This window comes from Elephantulus edwardii, unplaced genomic scaffold, assembly GCF_000299155.1.
Source record: "Elephantulus edwardii isolate Elephantulus edwardi_28Jun2011 unplaced genomic scaffold, EleEdw1.0 scaffold00241, whole genome shotgun sequence".
NCBI classification, from domain to species: Eukaryota; Metazoa; Chordata; class Mammalia; order Macroscelidea; family Macroscelididae; genus Elephantulus; species Elephantulus edwardii.
Window position 1 is genome coordinate 1,348,138 of NW_006399991.1, and position 17,703 is coordinate 1,365,840.

At 40.5% G+C, this 17,703-nt stretch overlaps 2 pseudogenes; one reads left to right on the forward strand and one right to left on the reverse strand.

The window, feature by feature from the left end:
- Positions 1-935: 935 nt before the first annotated feature.
- On the reverse strand, positions 936-1,553 carry LOC102846749 (annotated as a pseudogene).
- A 10,136-nt stretch (positions 1,554-11,689) lies between these two features.
- LOC102847151 overlaps positions 11,690-17,703 on the forward strand; it is a 113,464-nt pseudogene continuing 107,450 nt past the window's right edge.

The following is a 17,703-nucleotide window of genomic DNA, read 5'->3' on the forward strand; positions in this document are numbered from 1 at the left end:
ATATGAAATTTTAATGTATATTTATTTCTAACATGCAATACAATTAATGCAGGAATCGTGGCAAGCTTTTGGAGTCGACTGCTTTTCCGGGCATATATTTGATGTGCAGGATTGCTCTGTCCCCAGGAGTGAGGCTAGCCAGCCTGGGCCTAGTGTTTGAACCAGGAGGCAGCCTTAAGCCTAAAAGCAGCTGGGAGAGGAGAGGACGCAGCCATGTTGTTTCTGGTTGGCTCCTCCCAGGGTCTTGGGAAGTTTTCCTTGCCAGAAGGAGCACTCGTCTGTACGTTGCTATACCAAGGTAACTTGTGGTTGCTGTGATGCTGAAGACTGTGACAGTGATGTGCCATTCGTGGTAATGGGTACCCATGGTGGACAGTGCTGGCTGGAGCTTCCTGACTACATCAAGCCTGGAAGCAGGAGCAGCATCCACTTCCAAAATGGCTTGCCTCCGGAAACTCTATGTACGAACAGTGCTCAGGCTGTTCGTTCATAGGGTCCCTATGAGTCATCTATGACTCTACGGCATCAAACAACAACAACAATACAATTAATTTTACTATGTTGTTCTTTCATCCTGTGACCTTGTGAACTCACTTGCTGAAGTTTAGGGGTGTTCTGGGCTGTGATAGATCCTTGAGATTTCCCACACAGACCACCACACCATTTGCAAAGAATAACAATATCTTACTATTTGATCTCAACGCTTTTCGTTTCTGTTTTCTCGCCCTATTATAAGGTTAAATTTTCTGTAGTATTTTAAACTGCAGATATATTCACGAAAGAAGAACAGAGAAATCAAATACATTTGCTTTTTCGTGACTTTAAGGTGAAAAGCATTTAGCCTTCACCATTAAGCACAAGGTCAGCTAGGAGATTATTTCAATTTTTTTTTTTAATAAACACCTTTAATACATGTGCTAAAATGGGAGGAAGCTTTAATTGTCTTTCTGTGCCTTGATTTTCCTCAGGTAGAATTCCAGCTCCTTGCCCTCTAGCACGTAACCATCTGCGCGGCCACACTGGCCTGGCCGGGAAGCAATACATACAAGAAGCTTGCCCTGTTGGAACTGCTCCTCTAGAACACTGCTGATTTTTGCATTCTTTTTCCTTTCATCGTATTTTTTCTGAATTTTCTTTGATCGCATTTTGTTTAAAATCTCTTCCTCTTCAGGAGTCAGCTTAGCCCCCTACTTGCGACCCAGGGGTAGCGCATAGTGGGACTCATGCCATGGGGTACTGTCAATGGGCATGATGCAGTTCTTCACTAGGGTCTTGGTTCAGACCAGTTCATTATTGGAGGCGTTGTAGACAACATCAATTATCCTTGTTTCGCAAATACAACATTCAGAGCCCCAGGAGAAGTTCCTCACATCCAGTCTTAGGGCACGGTACTTCTTGTTGACTCCTCTCACACGAACTGTGTGTATACGGAGGGGGCCAATCTTAGTGTTGGCAGCCGGGCGTCCCAGCTCATACTTCCGCTTCTGGTGGTAGGGCTTTCTCTTGCCCCCAGTCTTGCGGTGCTTGTGCCAGTTGACCCGGGAGATGCCCATCGCACCACACTGCCTGGAAAGAGATTTTAATATATTTTTTTGTCATTGTTGAAAATAATACATAACACACAGCAAAGCATACACCAATAGGGCAGTTTCCACATGTATTGTTTAGTGACATTGATCACATTTTTCAAGTTGGGAAACCATTTCACCTTTCTTTTCTGTGTTTTCTCTTCCTTTTTGCCAAATTCTGGGGAGGAAGGGAGAGCCTCTGGCCAGAACAGATCAGTTAAGCTCTGGATAAGTGCAAGCCTCCCAATGGCCTTTAATACAGGGTAGAGAAAGCTCCCCTGTGTTTGGCTATACAGGCTTGAGAAATCTCACCACCTGGGAAGATGGCTGCTCTGTTGAGCTGGGAGTGGTCTGCACAAGGTTGAGATTCTCCTAACGAATCTGCATGACCCATGTCTATAAGCCCACTCTACCCTGTCTTTCTGTTTACATGCTTGTATATAAGTGCACTGCAGATCCTAATAAAATTGAGCTGGATTCACTCTCTGATCCTCTCCCGGAGTGGTGTGTCTCCATTATGCTTATCTCCACCAGTGTGTTGCTGTTAAGTTGCCAGCGAACAGACAGTGACATATGGCGCCTGAAACAGGGATGAACCTGATGAAGAATCAAGTGAGTACTCTTTGTGCTCACTCCCGTCAGGGTATCGGGTAAGTATTCTCTGCATTCACTCCCATCAGGTATCGAGTGAGCATCCCTTTCCGTGTTCACTCCCATCGGGGAATAAAGACCTGATTTTTGGCGTCCTGGCATAGTCTTGGGGGCATGACGTAGGCTTAAACTTAACGTAGGTGGAAGGAAAGGGACCCGGCATAAGTCTGTCTTATTGGGTAAGCACTCCTTGCTTAGGTGAAAAGCAAGGGAAAATTCTTTCCTCTTATTTCTTCTCTCTCCTTTCTGCGCTTGCCCCTGTCAGGGAGCGGGGAACCTGACGTAGGTCCATCTTATTGGGTAAGTACTCCCTTGCGTTAGCATGGGTAATTTGGCAAGCAATTTTAAAAATTCGGCAAGCAATTTGAAAGATAATTAAGTAAAGTGTTTAAAGTCTTTGTTAGACAGTAGGGAGGCCAAACTTACACAATCTCAAGCTTCTTCCTTTTAGAAAACAGTTATTGATATCGCCCCTTGGATTACTGCTGCTCACCTCTTCAATATGCAAATCTGTGGTCCTTTAGAGTAGTGACAGAAGATTTTCACCCTGGGACCTACAAGGCCCTTTTCCAGCAGAGAGTAGCTAAGAGGATGTGGTGGCCCCTCTCCTAAGGAATCAGTGGGAAATGACAGGGAATGGCAAAGGACATACTGGCAAAGGAGACCAATCAGAACTGGTTTTGACAAAGACTGTGGCACCTTTAGAAGAAATGCTCCATCAGCTGTTCATAAAGTGTTATGGCAGGGGATCTAAAAACAGTGCTAAAGAATTTAGAGAAGATGATTGCATCACCACTTCTCTAGTCTCCCAAGAGGTGCGGAAAACAAAGAAAGCAGGTGGTGACAATATAGAGAAAGCAGTGAAGAAATGGGAAATTCTTGGGCTGAGGTGTTGTGTGATCAGTGAGATGTTGGGTGGAACTCTGAGGTACGTATGTGCTCTGTTGGCATGTGCTCAACACCTGAGTGTCCTGTACAGGTATTGTGTGATCAGTGTGATGCTAGCTCTGAGGTACATGTGTTTCTTGTTGGCGTATATCCCACCCCAGAACATCCTTTATAGTGATATCCATGTGCTGGGAGAGAGTTAAAAGAACTTAGGACAGCTGTTAAAGATGATGGAGATTATTCTCTGTGGACGAAGGCACAGCTTAATTCATTAAGCCTTAATTTAAGTACACTTCAAGATTGGAAAGATATGGTGAGGTCAGTTTTTTCAAAACCTCCCATATGTGTTCACTGGCAATCAGATACATGTCCTAGTGAGCTGCCAATATGGGTTACATGGAAGGATCCATTAGTGAAAGGGACCAATCCTTTACTAACCATTGGGAGGGGTTTTGTTTGTATTTTCCCCACAGAACAAACCACATGTTGTGTGAGTTCCTGCTCATCATGGCCGATTCCAACCTGTCTACTGAGAAGATGTATCAATTGAGCATCCATGACAATAAGATAAGACAGAGAAAAAGAAGTTGAAGCCCCAGATGCCACAGATACCTGTGACCTGGGGCATGCTGAAGACACCTGACCAACAGACTCTTGACCTTAACCCTGGGAGTGGTACACCCAGTGGTCCTGTGTTTATAACACTGCTTAGACCATCAATAATGCCACAGCAGGGAAGGCTAGTCAGTTGTCACTGCAAGAGCAGCCATAGACCTCTTCACAGGATAGAATGCCCAAACAGCTGCACTGAATAATCTTTCTTTCTACCCTTACCATCACCCTTACCTCCCAAGAAACAGCAGAGGCTCTATACCAAAGACTTTATTCATTTAAAAGAAAAAAGGAGGAGATGTTGCAGAATGTTGGGGAGGAAGGGAGAGCCTCTGGCCAGGACAAATAGCCTAAGCTCTGGATAAGTGCAAGTCTCCCAACGGACTTTAATACAGGGTAGAGAAAGCTCCCCTGTGTTTGGCTGTATCGGCTTAAGAAAGCTTGCCACCTGGGAAGATGGCTGCCATGTCTGTTAAGCTGGGAGTGGTCTGCACAAGGCTAAGGGTCTCCTAACCAATCCGCATGTCCCACCTTTGTAAGCCTACCCTATCCTGTCTTCCTGTTTACATGCTTGTATGTAAGTGCACTGCAGATCCCAAGAAAATTGAGCTGGATTCACTCTCTGATCCTCTCCCAGAGTGGTGTGTCTCTGTTGTGCTTACCCCCATCAGGGTGTCATTGTTAGGTTGCCAAACAATGGTTGTCTGCAAACAGACAAAAAACACATTATTTAATATTGTCAGATTAATCACATACACATAGTTCTTAAAGCAGCACAACATTCAAGGCATTTTTTACAACTAGTTGAGCTCAACACTTAAACAGTTTTAAAAATATTTTAGGAGCTATTCTTAGTTTATATTATTTATTTTATATTTTGGTTTATATTCTTTATTAAAGATAATCTCAGGGAAACAGTTTCAGGGGTTCATCCAATCTTTCTGGACTCAGGAAACATGAACATTCAAGTTCACTGGAACTTGAAATTTTGTTTTGCATTTTTCCCCTTTTGATCAGGATTCTTCAGTATAAAATTTAAGCTAACAGTAATAATTAAGCTAACAGTAATAGATGTATTTCAAGATGTATCTCAAACTGAGTTTTTTTAACTATGAAAGCAACCCCATTTTTCCTTATCTTGTCATCTCCAGCACAGTGGATTTTATAATCATGTGACTCAAAATGTCCATGCTAGTCTGTCTCATTTCAGCGATACCTCATAAGTCACTCAATTTCTTTAACAATATCAAATTTTCCTACATTCATGGTTCTCACATTCCATCTCCCAATCACTAGTGTCTGCTTACAACTGTTCCTCCTTTCTTTTTCCATATTTGAGGACTCAGCCTCAGTTGCCATATCTGCTAGTCTAAATGTGCTCTATTTTACATAGGGTTTTTGAAGGCCTGCTATTTCAGAAGTGGATGGCCAATTCTTTCTCCTAGTCTGTCTTAATTTCAATGCTCAGATTTAGAACAGTATCTGACAGACAAGCACTTTACAGAAAAGAGGAGATGAAAGATGTTTCCTAATAATAGAAGTAACTGATAAAGTGTTGTCCCTGCCTTTGACATGTGTGTTTTTCCCCTGCTCCCCCAGCATTCCCTTCTACTTCCACCTACTCCATTCAACAGCTTATATATCAAGCTTTCTAGGCTTCTGTGATTCTGAATGTCTCAAGCTACTGCCAATTTCTTATGCTGTAGCCAGTATCTCTTGAGTTTAGTTAGGATTTTCTAAGTCCAAATACTAGGTATGACTATTAGGGAAGGCTGCCTTTCTCAAATGATTCTGAGGGAAAGTCCTTTGCCTTGAACTTCTTTTCCAGGGTTGACTTCTTGTGATTTAGTGACTCTTCTCTTCCATTGTAGCACACTGTAGTCAGAATGGAACAGGGGAGGGTGGTGTGTCCTGCATTGTGTGGGGTCAAGCTGGCACTCTGCCTCTTGTGTCACATTCAGTTCCAAACTATTTAAGGTCTCAGCAGTGATACTTGGGCTTCTGTGTTGTGTAGGACCAAGGTGACTCTCCGCCTCCTACAGTACATATGACTGTGTGTATCACAACAAACTGTGGCTAACTCTAAGAAGAATGAGAATCCCAGAACATTTGATCATGCTTATGAGAAACCTATACTTGGACCAGGAGGCAGTCATAAGAACAGAGCAAGGAAACACTGAATGGTTCAAAACCAGGAAGTGTGTATGCCAGGTATATGTCCTATCTCCATAACTTTTCAATGTACATGTGAAACATATTATCCAGGAGGCTGGGCTCTATGAGGAGAAATGTGGCATTAGAATTGGAGGAAGACTCATCAACAGTCTGCATTATGCAGATGACACAAGTCTGTTTGCTGAAACTGAGGATGACCTGAAACACTTACTTCAGAAGGTCAAAGACTGCAGCCTTCAATATGAACTGAAGCTCTACATCAAGAAAACAAAGATTGTCGCCACTGGGTCAACTGGTAGCATTATGGTAGATGGTGAAGAGACTGAGATGGTTAACAGCCTCAGTTCGCTTAGCTCCACAATCAACACTCATGGTCCCAGCAGTCAGGAAATTAAAAGACAAATTGCATTGGGAATGTTGGCTGTCAGACACCTCTCCAAAGTACTGAAGAGCAAAGATGTCATTCTGGTGACTAAGGTACACCTGATCCAGGCCACAGTCTTTGCAATTACTTACTATGCATCAGAAAGCTAGACAATGACTAAAGATGATAGAAGGAGAATTGATGCTTTGAGCTGTGGTGCTGGAGAAGAGTCTAGAATATACCATGGACTGACAGGAGAATAAACAGGTTTATCCTAAAGAGGGTGAGACCAGGCTGCTCCTTGGAGGCAAGGATTCTGAAGCTTCATCTGACATACTTTGGAGATGTTGCAAGGAAGGACCAGTACTTTGAGAGGGACATCATGCTTGGAAGGGTGGAGGGACAGTGCAGGAGAGGAATACCCTCCACAAAATGGACTGATTCAGTCACTGGAGTGGTGGAGGTATGTGTGTCAGAGACAATAAGATTGGTGCAGGATAGAGCAAGGTTTCGGGCTGTTGTACAAAGGATCACTATTGAGTCACAGGTAACTCAATGGGACACAACCACAACCATTAATGGTAGCTGGGCATCAAACCTCCTGGAATCTTAATAAAGGAGACAGAAGTTCAGGGAGGTAATGGGTTACACATACCAAATTGTCTTCCTGTTCTTGACCCATAATGGAACCAATTCACAGTTGATCCTGCAGAGGGTTTTCAGAGGCAGTAAATCATACAGGAGTAGATTGTCCATCTTTCTTCCTCAGAGTAGCTGGTAGATTCAAACTACCTACTTTTGATTTGGCAGCACTGCTACTTACCACTAGGTCACCAGAGGTCCCTTACATGTTCCATATTCTCTTCTGTTGTTGTTGCTGCTGTTGATAAGTGCCATCTAGTCATAGTTGACTCATAGCAACCCTATGAATGAAAAACCTGAACAGTTGTATAACTTTCATCATTTCTCCAAGTTCACAGAGTTTCTGGAAGCAAGCTGTTTCAGAAGTGGATGCCACTCCTGCTTCCAAGCTTGTTTTAATTTGGATAGCTCCACCAAACACTGTCCACCATGTGTAACCTTTATAATTTTTGACTCATCAGTGTCACAGTGTTTAGCATCACAGCAACTACGAGTTACCTCTGTACAGCAAATGGACACCAGAGTGCTTTTCTTCCTCTGCTGTTGGAGGCCATTCGTCCTGCCTTGAATGACTGACTATAAGCCTTTAAGACTCCAGACAATAGGCATCTAACTAGGAATGACTATGCACCAAACATGTTATTAAGCCAATTAACTAAGAAGTCTCATTGAAACTATGACCCTAAAGCTCCAAAACAAGAAATATAACACCATGAGGGTTTGGGGTTACATAAGCAGCCCCTACAATTAAGTTACTCTACCTACCCCCACCTTTGCTACAGCTGTAAATAAGCTGTAGAATATCCCCCACACTGTCTTCCACTTTTTTTTTATGAAAGAGGGCTCTGTGTAAGAGGTTGAAGAAAGTTCCCAAAATAAGTCTCTGTTTTCATATTATTTCTTATTGCAATTTGAGTGAAAATATAAATTCCATGCCCCCATTCCTACATATTTCCTTTTTTTTAACAGTTTTGTCAGTTTATTCAAGCATAATCACGACAGTTGTTAGGCAATGTTAATAGTAAAGAGATTTCTTTTTTCTTTTTTTGTGGGTTTTTTTATTTTAATGAAAGTTTACAGAGACTTTATATTTCCATTCATTCATTGTTGCACACTTTCCTCCCTGCCCACGCATCCTCCACCAGTTCGCTTTTCTCTTTGAAAAGTTAAAAAAAAATAATTATTTCATTGTTATACAGTCCCCTCACCCCACCAGTCCACTTCACTATGCAGCTTTCATTCTGGACTTTTGTCATAACAATAATACCTAATTATATATTCCTCCTAAATAGTTCTCTCCCTCATCTATTTCAATGTATTCATCCCCTCTCAGATTGCCCCCAACCCCGATGTCAGTACCGCTTTACAATAGTGACACTATGCAGTATTTGTCCTTTTGTGACAGAGATATTTCACTCAGCATAATGTTCTCCATGGTCATCCCTTTTGTATAATATTTCATGAGTCCCTTGTTTTTAATGCAGCATAATATTCCACTGTGCGAATATAACACAGCTTCTCTATCCATTTGTTTGTCGATGGGCACTTGAATCGTTTCCAGTTCTTTGCTATTGTGAACAAAGCAGCAATAACCATGGGTGTGCATATATCTGCTTGGGTGGCAGTTATAGTTTCTTTAGGATATATTCCCAGTAGTGGAATTGCTGGGTCAAATGTTATTCCTATTTCAAACTTTTTGAGAAAGCATCATACTGCCTTCCAGAGTGGTTGCACCATTTTACACTCCCACCAATAGTAAATAAGGGTTCCAATTTCTTTACAACTTTGCCAATATTTGTTGTTTACAGCTCTGTTGAACTTTCCTATTCCTACTGGCATGAGATAATATCTCATAGTTGTTTTGATTTGCATCTCTCTTAGAGCTAGGGATTTTGAACATTTCTTCATGTTGTGTGTTCACCATCTGAATGTCTCTGGTGAAGTGTCTGTTCATATCCTGTGCCCATTTTGCAATTAGATTGTTTAGCTTTATTTTGTTGTGGTGCTTGAGTATTTTATAAATTCTAGATATAAGCCCTTTATTAGATATGTTGTTACCAAATATTTTTATTACATTAATTATGTTCTCCACATTATATGTATTTTGTGCCTTGGAGGACAACTCTGACTTCTTGGTCAGTAATGAGAGCAGGCTGGGAGCCTCTCATTGGAACCAATGAGAGACTGGTGTGAAAACGGGGGTTTTTTAAAAAATTAATTTGGGCCTGAGAGCCATAGGCCCTTGGACCTGATTAATTGTATTTGAAATGAACATTTCCTGAGTGGTACAGCACTTTCATGTCATTTTGCTGTACTTAGGATAGCTTAGGTAAGTTAGGATTTCTGTGATAATAAGCAGTATGCCAGTGGTGCATCAATTGCCATAATGGTTATGTATGGTTCACAATGTCTGGTAGAGCTCACAGATTAAGACAGGCTTGGAGGCAGGGGTGGCATCCACTTCTTAAACATGCCTGTGGAAACTCTATGAATTTAGAGAGAGGACAATTTTTATAGAGCAGGGTTAGGGTCTTTTATGTATAGGGTCACCACTTGATGACATTTAACAACAACAACATATGAAGCTAGGCCCTTGTCTTGGAGTTGGGAGAAGTGGTGGACTCTGTATGATGGCACTCTTGTTTTGCTTGAGGATCTGTGTGGATTGTGTGGTTGCTTTTTATTTAAGTCCCTTGTTTAGAGTCAATAAAACCTCCTGGAGTCCACTTATATTTAGTAGTTGGGCCCAAAGGATTATATTTTAATCATTTGTTACTATTCTTTGAATCTTATAAGAAAATAAATGTTTGGCACTTCTAAGTAATACAACACTCTGGTCTATTTGCTGTGCTGAGGTAATCTGGGTTTCTGTGATACTGAATCATTTGCCACCGGAGTCCCAAAGGCCATAATGGGACAACTGTGCCATAGGTGTGCCAAACACCATAATGACTACCCATCATGGGAAATATTTGGTGGAGCTCCCAGATTGATTAAGGTTTGGAAGCAGGAGTGGCATCCACTTCCTAACCACATGCCTCTGGAAGCTCTATGAACTTGGAGAAAGAACTATAGTTATAGAAAGGCTTCAGGCCTGTGTGTGTGTGTGTGTGTGTGTGTGTGTGTGTGTGTGTGTATTTTATATCTGTCTTTTTTTCTATCTATCTATCTATCTACCTATCTATCTATCTATCTAGAACGAGAGAGAGAGAGAAAGAGAGTGTGAGAGAGAGAATGCGAGCACAAGCGTGCCAGCCAGCCCATGTATTTAAATATCCGTTGGGCCTGAGGGTCTAGCATTATTTTTGAAGGAATATTTTTGTCAATTGTGCATTACTCTTGCGTCAATTTTGCTACACTGAGCTAATCCAGGTTTGTTGTGATGCTGAAACTTGTGCCATTGGGGGACAAATGCCATAATGGCTACTCAAGGTGGACAGTGTTTGGTGGAGTTCCCAGTTTAAGACAGGTTTGGAGCAGGAGTAGCAGCCACTTCCTAAATCACATACCTCTGGAAACTCTGGAAACGATGATAGTTATAGATAGGCTTCAGGCCTTTTGTTTATAGGGTCACTGTGAGCTCTGTGTGACTAGATGGCACTCAACAACAACAACATCTAAAAAGACATTTGATTGCCAGAAAGGGGCTGGGATCCAGGTTGGGAAGTAGTCTGGAGCAGTCTGATTCTATAGAGGTTTGTTTTCTGGTTCTGGTGAGGATTAGGGTAGAATGATTACTTGCCTTGGTTGTAAATTTATTGTATTCAGCCTCCTACTGAAAAAGACGTTTGAGTCCGAGGGGTCAAACATTCTTCTAAGTGGTATAACACTGGTCTGTCCATTTGCTGTATCAAAGTAACTCGTGGTTTCTGTGATGCTGAACACTGTGACACTGATGTGTCAAATGCTATAATCATAACCCATGGAGGACAGTGTTTGATGGTTGCTCCCCGATTAAAACAAGCTTGGAAGCAATAGTGGCATCTACTGCCAAAATAGCTTGTCTCCAGAAACACTATGAACTTGGAGAAACGATGAAAGTTATACAAGTGTTCAGGTCTTCTGTTCATAGGGTCCCTATGAGTCGTCTACAACTCGACGGCAGTTAAAAACAACAACACATCATACTCCACTCTTCACACTATCTCTCAGTGATTGTTATTGGATTCCTTCTTCTATAATCTCCCTTTCCCCATCTGAGCTTTATCTCTGTGTAGATGTGGTCCTTTGGGTCTCGTGTGGCTTGTTCTGAGTCTCTCTCTGGTATTATTCTAGATCTGACCATTACCAGGCTGCAAGCTCTGCAACTGGATTGAGTTAAGCATCATACTCTGAAGGAGGCTAAGGTCCATGGTTTTGAGGTTCCACAAATCTCTGCCAGACCAGTCTGGTCAGTATTGTCATTATGACTTTTCCTTTACATTTACTCCCAACTCTATCAAGGTAGTTATGGCAGCTTCGTCGTAAAGAGTCACTCTTCCAAACCAAAGGCAGGTAGTTTGAATCTATCTCTGGGAAAGAAACATGAACAATCTTCACCTGTGTGATTTATCGCCTCTGCAAACCCACTAGAGGATCAGGCATGAGTCAGATTTGATCTGACGGCTCGCCAGGGCCCTCTCCCTCTATCATAATGTCATTCAGAGTAGCTTCACTGACAGACATCCTCCAGTACTTCTCGTCTCAGGGTCATGGAAGCTGAGATTTGTGTGGTCTAATTGCTTCATTGAGTCTTTTTAAGAAAAGGATTATAGATATTTGTTCTTTAAAAAAAATTCCAGAGGCTACAATGGATGCAGTAAATGCAGAAGGGTTTACTGATATTGACACAGACATACTCTGTACAGTTCTAGACAAAGACACAGTATTCAAGAAAGCTGACTTTTTGGAGTTGTAGTATGCTGGGCAGAAGCAGAATGTCAGAGACAACAATTGCCTGTGACTTTTGGAAGCTAACAGAAAGTCCTAAGAAAAGTGCTTTTCTTAATTCCTTTCCCATTGATGATGACTGAAGAGTTTGCAGCAAGCCCTGCTCAATCTGGAATTTTGTCAGATAGAAAAGTAGTGAATCTCTTTCTCCATTTTACTGTCAGTTCTAAACCCTGAGTTGAGTATATTGACTGATCGAGATGCTGCCTTCAAGGAAAAGAGTGTGGCATCAATAGATTCCAGCAAGTAGAGAGTCAAGGGGGCTACAGTGGAACAAATGATCGAATTAGTTCACAATTAATAGAAGAATTTTGGTAGTTGGGATTTGGCTTATATGGATCTATCCATGGCTCCATGGATTACCAAATGAATATATAGATCTTTGAGTAGGAGGGAAAAAAATCCTTGGGATAAAATGATACTGGATTTAGTTACCATGGTACTTTTAACACCCTCAGCGTGATTTTAAAGACACTATTAAGATCCCATCCAACATGTGCTACACAGAGTGTGCAACACTCAAAGGTACAGATTGCATGTGTCTGTGAGTGTCTACTCTTTTTTGCTTCATTCAGAAAGGGACTTAGATTACCAGTCCCAAGCTTTTAAGTTCTCAGTTGGTACTCACCACGTAGAACTCACTCACTCACTCATTCACTGTGTGGAGATGGTTTTAATTCCCAGTTACCCTCCACCAGGTTTCCAGTGGCTAAACCGTTGTGAAAAACAGTTGTCCATCTTTGTCCCTCAGAGCTGCTGGTGGATTCAAACTAGAGACACAGGATCTTAGAGATGCAACAGTCCAACAACTTAAGGATTGACCACACCCCCAGAGCCCACTGAACCAGCAAGGAAGTAGAATATTATCTTTGTGGTTTATATTATGCCAGCTGATCTTGATGTCCCCAGGACTCTAGTGTTGAGGTCTAAGCTAGAGGATTTATCTTCTTTATCAAGTTGAGGAAGTTTCCCTCTCTTTAACTGGGTGAGAATTGATATGAATGGCCCGGCATTGATTTTTTTTTTAAATATTTTGTTGTTGTTACATACTGTCAAGTTGCTTGCAACTCATAGTGACCCTATGTACAATAGCTCTGAAACCTGCTCTAGCCTGTGCCAACTTTGCTGTCTCTTACACAGTCTAATTACCCCAGTCACTACATCAATCCATCTCATCAATGGTCTCCCTCCACCCTTCCAAGCATGATGTCCTTCCTTGCTACATGCCCAAAATATGTCTGATGAAGATTCCAAATCCTTTCTTCCAAAGAATAGCCTAGCTTCACCCTTTCCAGGAATAACCTGTTTGTTCTCCAGGCAATCCATGGTGTATTCAATACTTCTCCAGCACCACAGCTCAAAAGGCATCAATTCTCTTTTATCAATTCTAGATATATGTCCCTTATCTGACACGTCATTACCAAATATTTTTTCCCAGCCTGTGGCTTTCTTTGTTACCCTGTTGGAGAAGGTTTTTTACGTGCATAGAGATTTGATTCTTAAAAGGCCCCATTCATCTATTTTATTCTCTCCTCACTATAGACTTTTCAGGATGTTTGGAAGATTGTTCATATTGTTTATTAGGGCTTCTAGAGTTCTTCCAAGCATTATGCTGCTGTGTACCATCGAGTTGGATCTGACTAGCACAGGAGGAGATTGCTCCTCTTTCTCCAGTGGAGCATCTGGTGCCTTTGGGGTTGGGCACTGAATTTTATCAAATGAATTTTCTACATCAATTGATATGCAGATATGAGCATGTGATTTTTCTTCTACAATCTCTTACTGCTGTGGATTAAATTGCTGGCTCATCAATAATTGAGGCAGCCTGGTTTTCTTAGCAGAAACCACAGTTGGTTATGTTCTATATTTTTCTTAGATGCTGTTTAATCTGCTTGTGAGGAGAAAATGCATATTTTGCTCCCATGGAGCAGCTGGTAGATTTGAACTTCTGAACTTTTCTTAGCATTGCAATATACACTATGCCATCAGCATTCCTTTTAAGAGTTATAAACTCAAAAACTCACTGCTATCAATCGACTCCAACTCCAAGTGACCCTCCATTAGATTTCTGAGGCTGTAAACCTAAATGAGAGAAGACTTTTCCCAGAGATCTTTCTGGTAGGCTTGAGTTTCTAGAGAAATGAAAGATTTTAGTTAACAGTGTTACATTATACAGACAGACTCTTTTTAAATAATTATGAGAATATTTAAACAATCTGCTTAATAGTTTTACTAGTGGAGGTGGGGTATGTATAAAGTGTGTACTCAAATTTATCTAAGTTATCAAACTTACATGCACAGAATTATTAATAATATTCTCTTTCTATAATACCTCTCTCTTCGGTTCGAATCCACCAGATGCTCTGCCGGGGAAGGAGGGGCAATCTCCTCCTGTACCAGTCAGGTCTGATTTGACAGTACACGCACACAAAAATAATAAAATAAAAAAAATACCTCTCTCTTTTTTTTTTGTGATGACAATGTTGTTGTTACGTGTCGTAAAGTTGCCTGCAACTGATAGCAACATTATGTACAACAGCTCTGAAACCTACCCTGTCCTGAACCAGTCTCACTATCTGCAACACACCTACCTCCATTGCCCGAATTACTGTTCCAGGGTCTTCCTCTCTTGTGCTGTCCCTCCACTCTTCTGTGATGTCCTTCTCTAAGGATCAGTCCCTCCTGGTCATGTGCTCAAAGTATATGAGACAGAGCTTCAAAATTCTAGCCTCCAAGGAGGAACTTGGTTTCACCTTCTTCAAGACAGACATATTTGTTTTCTTGGCAGTCCATGGTATGTTCAAGACTCTTCTCCAGCACCACAAATCAAAGGCAACAATTCTTAGGTCATCCTTAGGCATTGTCCATCTCACTAATACACACAACAAAACATTCTCTGAATAATTTCTGCATGAATAATTCAGTTACATTGATTATAATCTTTGTGCTGTGCCATCATATTCTTTCAATGTGTGTAGGGCCTTTAATGATATTTCATGCTTTGACATATTGTAAATTTGTGTCTTACATTTGCTAGTGTTGCTAGAGGTTTATCTATTTATTCTGGATTTTAATAGAAGTTTACAGAGACTTGGGATTTCCAGTCACTCATTGTTGCAATTTTCTCCCTGCCACTCCCCCCAATTCACTCTTCTTGAAAAAAAAAAGAAAAACTCATCATTATGCAATCCCTCCCCCCAAGTCCACTCCATTATGCACCCTTCACTCTAGACTTCTGAAACGACAAGAATACTCATTCATATATCCCTTTTAAACAGTTCTCTCCCTCATCTGTTTCAATGCAATACACATAATTCCTCCCCTCCTTTTCTGTCTTCCCTCAACCCTGATGTCAGTCCCATTTTACAATAGTGGCCCTATGCAATATTTGTCCTTTTGTGACTGGGATATTTCACTCAACATAATGTCCTCCAGAGTCATCCATTTTGTATAATATTTCATGAGTTCCTTGTTTTTCAATGATGTATATTGTGTGAATATACCAGAATTTCTCTATCCATTCATTTGTTGATGGGCACTTGGGTTGTTTCCAGCTCTTTGCTTTTGTGAACAAAGCTGCAATAAACATGGGTGTGCACATATCTGCTGGGGTGGCAGTTATGGTTTCTTTAGGGTAAATTCCCAGTAGTGGAATTGCAGAGTCAAATGGGATTTTTATTTGCAACTTTTTGAGAAAGTGCCATACAGCTTTCCATAGTGGTTGCACCATTTTACACTCGCACCAACAGTGAATAAGGGTTCCAGTTTCTCCACAACCTTGCCAACATTTGATATTTGCTGTTCTATTAAATTTTGCTATTCTTACTGGACTGAGATGATATCTCATAGTTGTTTTGACTTGCATCTCTCTTAGAGCTAGGGATTTTGAACATTTCTTCATGTGTGTGTTGCCCATCTGAATGTCTTCTCTGGTGAAGTGTCTGTTCATATCCTGTGCCCATTTTTTAGTTGGGTTATTTACCTTTATCTTGTTGTGGTGCTCAAGTATTTTATAAATTCTAGATATCAGTCCCTTATCTGACTTTTCATTACAAAATATTTTTCCCCAATCTTTGGTTTTCCTTTTTACCCCATTGGAGAAATTTTTGGATGTGCATAGGGATTATATTCTTAGAAGGTCCCATTCATCTATTTTATCCTCTTCTGGTTGTAGATTTTTTTTACAGAGGCTTAGAAGACTGTTTATGTTGTGGATTAAGACTCTAGAGTTCTTCCAAGCTTTTCTCTAATGAATTTTATAGTCCTTGGTTTTAGTCCTAGGTCCATGATCCCCTTTCAGTTGGTTTTTGTATATGGAGTCAGGTGTGGATCTTGCTTGAGTTTTCTGCAGATAGTTTTCCAATTTTGCCAGCACAATTTGCTAAAAAGGATGTCATTTTCCCCACTTAACTGACTTCTTCTCCTCATCAAAAATCAGTTGACAATAGGTTGATGGGCTATTTTCTAAAATCTCAAGTCTATTCCATTGATCTATATGTCTGTCACTGTACTAGTACCATGCTGTCTTGACCACTATGGCAGTGTAGTAGGATTTGAAATCAGGGAGTAAGATGCTTCTTACTTTGTTTCTCTTTTTAAGGAGTGTTTTGCTTATTCTGGGTCTCTTTCCACTCCAGCTGAAATTGGAGATTGTCTTTCCATCTCGTTGAAGAATGAAATTGGTATTTGTATTGGGATTGCAATGAACCTATCAATTGCCTTTGGTAGGATTATCATTTTCACAATATTGAGTCTTCCTATCCATGAGTAGAGGATATTCTTCCACTTTCTCCAGATCTCTTTTTGTTTCTTGTAGTAATGTTTTGTAATTTTCTTTAAATAGATCCTTTGTGTTTCTGGTTAGATTTACTCCCAAGTATTTAATTTTGTGATTAGCTCTTGTGACGGGTATTGATTTTCTTAGCTCCAGCTCTATATTCTCTTTGTCACTATAGAGAAATTAAATTTATTTTTGTATGTTGATCTTGTATCCTGCCATTTTGCTAAATTAGTCAACTATGTCCAGTAGTTTTCTTGCAGTCCTTAGGGTTTTCTAAGTATACTGTCATATTATCTGCATATAGAGATAATTTTACCTCCTCTTTGCCAATTTGGATACTTCTTATTTCCTTCTCTTGCTTTATGGCTATTTTTAAGACTTCCAGTACAATATTGAAAAGGGGCAGTTACAGTGAACATCCTTGCCTAGTTCCTCTTCTCAAGGGGAATGCCTTTAATCTCTCTCTGTTGAGAACGATGTTGACTCTCAGGCTATGTTGAAGAAATTCCCCTCTAATCATATTTTGTTGAATGTTTTAATCAGGAAAAGGTGTTGGATTTTGTCAAAGGCCTTATATGCATCAATTGATAGCATCATGTGGTTCTTGTTCTTTGCTTTGTTAATGTGATGAATTACACTGATTGTTTTTCTTATGTTGAACTATCCTTGCATACCTGTTATGAATCCCACCCGGTCATGGTAATTTTTTTTATGTATCTTTTGATTCTATTGGCCAGGATTTTATTCAAAATTTTTGCATCCATGTTCATCATGTGAGATATTAGACTACAGTTTTCTATTTTGATGATGTCTTGACCTGGTTTTGGTATCAAGGTTATGTTTATTTCCTAGAATGAATCTGGGAGAACTCCATCATTTTGTATTTTCTGAAATAGTTTATGTGGAATTAGTGATAATTCTTCTCTGAATGTTTGATAAAATTCACTTTTGAAACCATCTGGTCCAGGACCTTTTTGGGATGGAAGTTGTTTTATTACCTTTTCAATTTCTTCTTTTCATTTTTTTTTTATTTTTTTTTTTTTACAGAGGTTTGGATTTCCATTCATTCATTGGCACCATTTTCTCCCTGCCCA